Source organism: Dipteris shenzhenensis, chromosome 11 (assembly GCF_047967505.1).
Source record: "Dipteris shenzhenensis isolate YYH24624 ecotype China chromosome 11, Dip_SZ_1.0, whole genome shotgun sequence".
NCBI classification, from domain to species: Eukaryota; Viridiplantae; Streptophyta; class Polypodiopsida; order Gleicheniales; family Dipteridaceae; genus Dipteris; species Dipteris shenzhenensis.
The window spans coordinates 38,013,508-38,019,480 of record NC_141606.1 but is presented as its reverse complement, the minus strand read 5'-3'; the positions used below and the strand labels follow the sequence as shown (position 1 = coordinate 38,019,480).

Here is a 5,973-nt window from a genome sequence, read left to right as displayed (position 1 = left end):
TGCTCAGCTAATCTGTGTCAATTAGTTTTGTAATGTTGTCAGTTGTCCCATCTCTCCTACATGAGATCGCTCCCTTCTACCCTAACTCCAGATCTTTACATTGTCTCAAAAAACTTTAAAAAAATATTTCAAGGATCTCTACATTATCTCAAAGAACTAAGAGAAATCTTGAAAGACCATGGTCCATACCCAACCAACCAACCAAAAAAATACACGAGAGGGTAAGAATGACAATTCAGGGGAGGCTTACCACCCCAAAAAACACAAACGATTTGCCACGACTGATCCACACAATGCCACTAATCTAGATTCACCACGACTACTCTAGGGTTCCACGCGATGCCTTGGAATGCCTAACTGAAATTGGAGGAGGTGCCAGTAATTGCGCGCTTGTCAGGAGGAGGCCGTTGTTGTCGGTGGAGGCTGTCAGGTTGGCAGAGAGAGCCTAGAGGCTATCAGTTGGCCGAAGAGACTGTGGTGCAGAGAGCGTGGCAAAGACTGTGCTATAGAGAGGTTAAGCATGGTAGGAGAGCACAACAAAGTGAGGAGACCGTCAGAAGCCGAGCTCTGGATGTGAGAGTCTGAGCCCCTGTCAGAAGCCAAGAGACTACGTTAGAAGGTGCGCTCTAATGGAGGTGTAAGGAGCTCTGAGGCATGAGCATCATGCTAGAGGAGATTGGAGTCGGAGCATGATGGCGGAGCGCGAGCGGTACTAAGCGTTAGGGTGCGAAGGGGAGTCATGGAGGTTGGTGGAGCTGCATCGAGGGGGAGGTTGTCAGAGACTCAGAGGTAGGAGTGGAGTATTGAATCCTCCACCGTTTGAATCTCCCGCGCGACATGTGGAGACCTCCCCTACAAAGTCTCATGTTACAAGCATGGCATGTGGAAACCCCCTCTCTTCTTATCCGTGTGACACGTGGAAGTCACCTCCCTCCTTGTGTGACATGTGGCACTCTCTCGCTCCATAATGTATAGTAAGAGTAAGATGATGATTGGGCAACCACCAACTCTCAAGAAAAATTATATGCCAGAAAACCTATGCCACGTTATAGTGGGAAAATCCAAAATTGTGAACGTGTAAAGGTTGGAGAGGCTACCACGTTAGATGGTGGAAACCTCCTCTCCTTGGGTCCACGGAACCTTTGGAAACCACAATCTACTTTTGGAGGAATAAATTAAAGTGTCGTACTTCGGGTGACGGTAAAACTTGTAGTTGTGTACATAGCTAGGGAAGACCATGAAGCCCCTTGCTTCTCAAAACAGAGTCATCGAAGACACCTCTTGCGAAAAGCAAGACAGAGCTGGATACTGCAAAGGGCAGTCCCAAACTAAAAGCTGCAAGAGATCAAAATCTTGAAAAACAATCTGCGCGATCGAATTACAACCAAAACCTCCCTGTGCACGCTTCAGATACATAACAATCTGTGTAGGCTCGAAACTTTACAATCTATCAGTGTTAGTATTAACTCGTTTGCTAGCTGTATTAGGATTTACCCAGAATTCACCCTCATTTTAGCGGTTTGATTCTTGTTGTACACTTCGAGATTCTAGAGAGAAAAATAGTTCATTTCCACTGATTTACATGCTTCCTCTCCAGCATATACAACCCCTCAGCGAGCTCGCTTAAAATTTTTCCAATAATTTGCATGGTTCCTGTACATGTCTACAGAATTTACACCCCATCGGCGAGCTCGCTTAAAGTCCAAACTGAATGAACTGTTGCTTGCAAACTATATATTACATATGTTTCTCCTTGCCTCCCACGTCGAATGTACAAATTTGGGTCGCCCACCCACAAGCAACCGTCCTTATTATCAATTCTTACAACACGTTAATGGGTTTCCTAGGTGTTAATCCACCCGTGTTAGTCCACCCCACGCAAAGCTAGGCATACACCAGCAGTTTGCTTCGCCAGCTGCTCTTCGTGTACAAACCACCCATGGAAGCCGTAGGGCACTCGAGCTGGAATCTTTACAGAGGCTACTACCTCTAGCGAAGGAGATTGAGCATCCATTATGAGCAGGTTTGTCACTCCCGTGCTCTCATTGTGCACCAAGCACAAGAGATACCCGTAGTCTTCAGGAGCGTTTTCTTCTTCGCCGCGAGGGACGAAGAATGGCTCGCTTCCATGGCAATTTCTCCCAAAGTAGCGTCTTCCAACAATAGATGGGTCGTTTGCGTCTCTTCTGCTTCTTGGAACTCCATCCCCTGTCCCTGATTGTGCCTCCAGATCGATTTTCACTACCTCGGACAGCTCTGGATAAAGACCACTTGCTAGATAGGCATATCTCATTTTGCGTCCGGTGTATGTCTGATTAAATGTCCCGAATTCGAGGTTCGCAGAGCAGATCTGTCGAATGGAAGACGACCCTGCTTTTATGTGAAGACGAACTTCGGAAAGCGTGCACGCTATGTTCTTGGCGGGGATCTCCAGAAAGCGCTCCGGGGGGGAGATGATAGGCGTGATTATAACCACCTCATCCCCTTCTTCCCAAGCATTTATATAATGGTAACAGTTGCACCCAGGGACCTCAAACCACAACGCCTGATCCATTTGATCTGCTGTTGCATAGCGTGGAAGAAGGCAGAATCTCGGAGTCTTTTTCTGATCACAAACAATGGGCATCTCGCCTCTCAAAAACTTGAGAGGCCGCACGACAAACTGATTGTCCGGGAAAATTGCATACCTTGTGGTGATGGCGAAGTCGTGGATCAAAGATATATCCCGAAGAGGGACTGGAACGTCTGGCGATTTTATTCCATCTGCTGAGACTCTGAAAAACGAGAACGGATCAGTAAGAGACGGTCTGACACTGAAGGCAAACATTTCTCCTGTTTCTGAGTCGAATTTGGGGTGAGCACACATGTTTCTCTTGGGAGGCACTTGTGCCGGAAATTGCAATCTGCCAATGGTGATCAGATCACCCTCGTTTGTCACCTTCAAAACGTAGGGCATGTCATCTTCCGACAAAGAAAGAACTCTGCCGTTGAAATAAGTGACACTCGTGTTTGATAGCCCCCATCCCTCGCTCATGTTGAGGACTCCGAAGATTGCCCTGACAATTACAAGGGCGCCCCGTGCAAAACCAATTAGCCCATAAAATCCTCCAAAGAATTTTACGAATAGCGGCCTTCCCGCTATCTCTTCCTGCACAAACCTGCTCGTTTTAACATAGCGGCAGCAGTAGTTAGCCATGCCTGATTTGATTCGGACGCTGTGAAGCATCCCATCTCCGTCAAACATGTGGTAACCCTCGCGTTCGAAGAGCCTTGCTGCATTAGGACCATTTCGAATGTAAATTCCATTCAAATCTGGCGGAAGGATGCCTTGAATCTCAGTGCAACGTTGGGGGGGCGTTTCAGGCACTGGGGCATAATTTCCTGAGAGCTGAATCTCGGGATCGTTTGATGGTTTCAGGGATTGAGGGGCAAGGAAGGAACCTATCAAGCTATCAATGATGTTGCATGCCGTATCTAGGAAGCTTGTGCCGGATGCAGAAGCTATGAAATGGTGCACATCGAAGTCGGAAGCGGGATTGGCACGTAAAACCTGGGGAACAGGAGAACAGCTGTCGACCGGTTTCTGCACTTGACTATTAGAATTGAGCTTGGACAGCACTGGCTTCTGTTTGATTTGCCTTCCTTGTAAAGAAGAGAGCTGCAAGCGCGGTATTCTGTGCGATCGCAGAGGTAGAGATTGGTGAGCACAGCTCTGAGGAGAACGGGTATGCAAAGGGCTGGTTAACGGTGTGCATGCAGTAGTAGATGACCGGGGCGGAACTGTATTTGCGTGGAGCGACATATTGTTATCCACGTGGTCGTGACTGGCCGTGCAGACTAGACAGCTAAGCCTGCAGCTGGGCTGTCGAGCAGGGCGTATGCTGCGTCGGAAACATGCAATCGGTTTCACTTGCAGAGGACGAAGGCAGAAATTAGATCAAACTGCAGGAGGGCGGATGTAGCTCAAGAGAGTGGATTGACGGAGATCAGAGCGTTGGTTCCAACTACGGGAAGAGCAGAAGAGGTGATGGGCAGAGGTTCCAGGGAGGATGAAGGTCGGGCAGAATTGAGTGGGAGGCTTGCTAAGATGGTAGAGGTGACGAGGCATGAGAGCTTGGAGGGAGTGGTGAAGGTGGAGGGAATTGAGAAAGGCTAAGGTGAGCAGAAGTGGGGGGAGGGAGAAGGTAAGAGATGAGAAAGGAAGATGAGAAGGTGGAGGAAAGCAAAAAGGAGGAGGAGGAGGAGGAGGCGATGGAGCTGGTTTGATGAAGGCGAAGATGAAGAAGATGAAGATGAAGATGAAGATGAAGATGATGAAGACGATTGATTGAAGACTCAGTGACCCAACAGTGATGTTGGTAGCGTGTTTACATTTGTACACTACCCCCCCTCCTACATACATCGGACACAATATTCATACGTATCGGACGGCCCAGATCTTTTCACAACCGTATATCTTTAATTACTACCACATACAACGTATAGTGCCCAGATCGGACGGCCCACATTAACTATTTATATTCTACCGCCTAGATTTAATCGGAGATACTAAATGGACCCCCCCCAGTCCACGGATCAGATTTAATCTGGCATGCATCCACCTCTGCTGAAACAACAAATATTAGTACTGATCGGACGGTTAGGATTTTCGCTCCGCTAGATATCCCACTTCCACTAGATCGGACGGCCCACAGCAAATATTTATATCTGCCCGCCAAGATTTAATCTGAGATTTATTAAACGGACAACGTAGATCGGCATGCAACGTTAAAACTGTGAATCGGATGGCTCATGTTTAACCTGAGCCTTACGTATCTTACCTTATATATGCCTTCTCTTTCACGAGATGCGAGGAATTATATTTAAGCAATGGGACACACCGATTTTTTGGCTGTTTTGGGCAAACTTTTGACTCTTTTTTGGTTGCCACCATGCTTGCATTTTAATGTGGCTCCCCAACAACTTCTACCATACCCCCCCTTTTCACCTTCATTGCTTAAAAGAAGCTCCATCATGCATTGTATGTTCACAACTTCAGAGTGCCCTTTCGGAATTTGAGAATGACTATTAAGATGGTACTTCTCTCACTTGCATGACTAACCACAAGAAACTTGTGGGCCTCATTATACCCATGGCACTTATTACAATAATGCTCAATCTTCTCTTTGACACAAGCTCCCATCACCCTTCCCAAATCATTATACCTTAACGTTTAGCATGAATAAAATGTAAGTGGATGATGGGAGAGGACATATGATATCATCACATCCTCCCAAAATTATTGGAATAGGTTTAATCTGTGAAGTTTTTCTACATAACGGTATTATACCTCATGGCTTTCTTCTACCCTAATATAGTTACCCCTCCATTGTGTAAAAACCTGAGGTTTAATCTATGTATTCAAAGTTTTCTTACATAACAATATCATTGCCTTCCACCCTAATATAGTTACTACCTTACCACTCCATTGTGTAACAACATGGGAATTTTATTATAGGAATCTACTTGAGGCCAATGTATTTATACCTTTTGTGTCCATTCTACATTAACTAGTTTAAATTAGAACAAGGATAGAAACATAAAGTCCCCATGCTAGTTCCATCCTATCATCTGCTTCACCTTTTCCCTCTCTCTATAGACCAAATTAGTTAAATTCCATTCTAATCATCAAACTTTTGAGGATGCCATGTTGCCATCATGTTTTTAAAAGGTCATTGTGTTCATAATGACAATCGAAGGAGAACCCCCCATCAAAGGTCTCACTTTTGCAAATTGGTATGCTAAAAACCTTTCAAGGTTCAAGACAGAAGTGACTTCATACTATCACCAAAATTTTATGAGTCTAATGGTGGGGTAAATGTATGGTAGATGACCCTTGAATTTTTGAGGCAGCCAAAATGATGGTAATTTCAAAGAAATATAGAACAATAAAGCTAGAGCATGTATGATTTTTAAATCCTAGTTATTATTACA

At 45.5% G+C, this 5,973-nt stretch overlaps 1 pseudogene; it reads right to left on the bottom strand.

Annotated features, from left to right (window-relative positions):
- Nucleotides 1-1,595: 1,595 nt before the first annotated feature.
- On the bottom strand, nt 1,596-4,265 carry LOC147896985 (zeaxanthin 7,8(7',8')-cleavage dioxygenase, chromoplastic pseudogene; annotated as a pseudogene).
- Between the last annotated feature and the right edge of the window lie 1,708 nt (nt 4,266-5,973).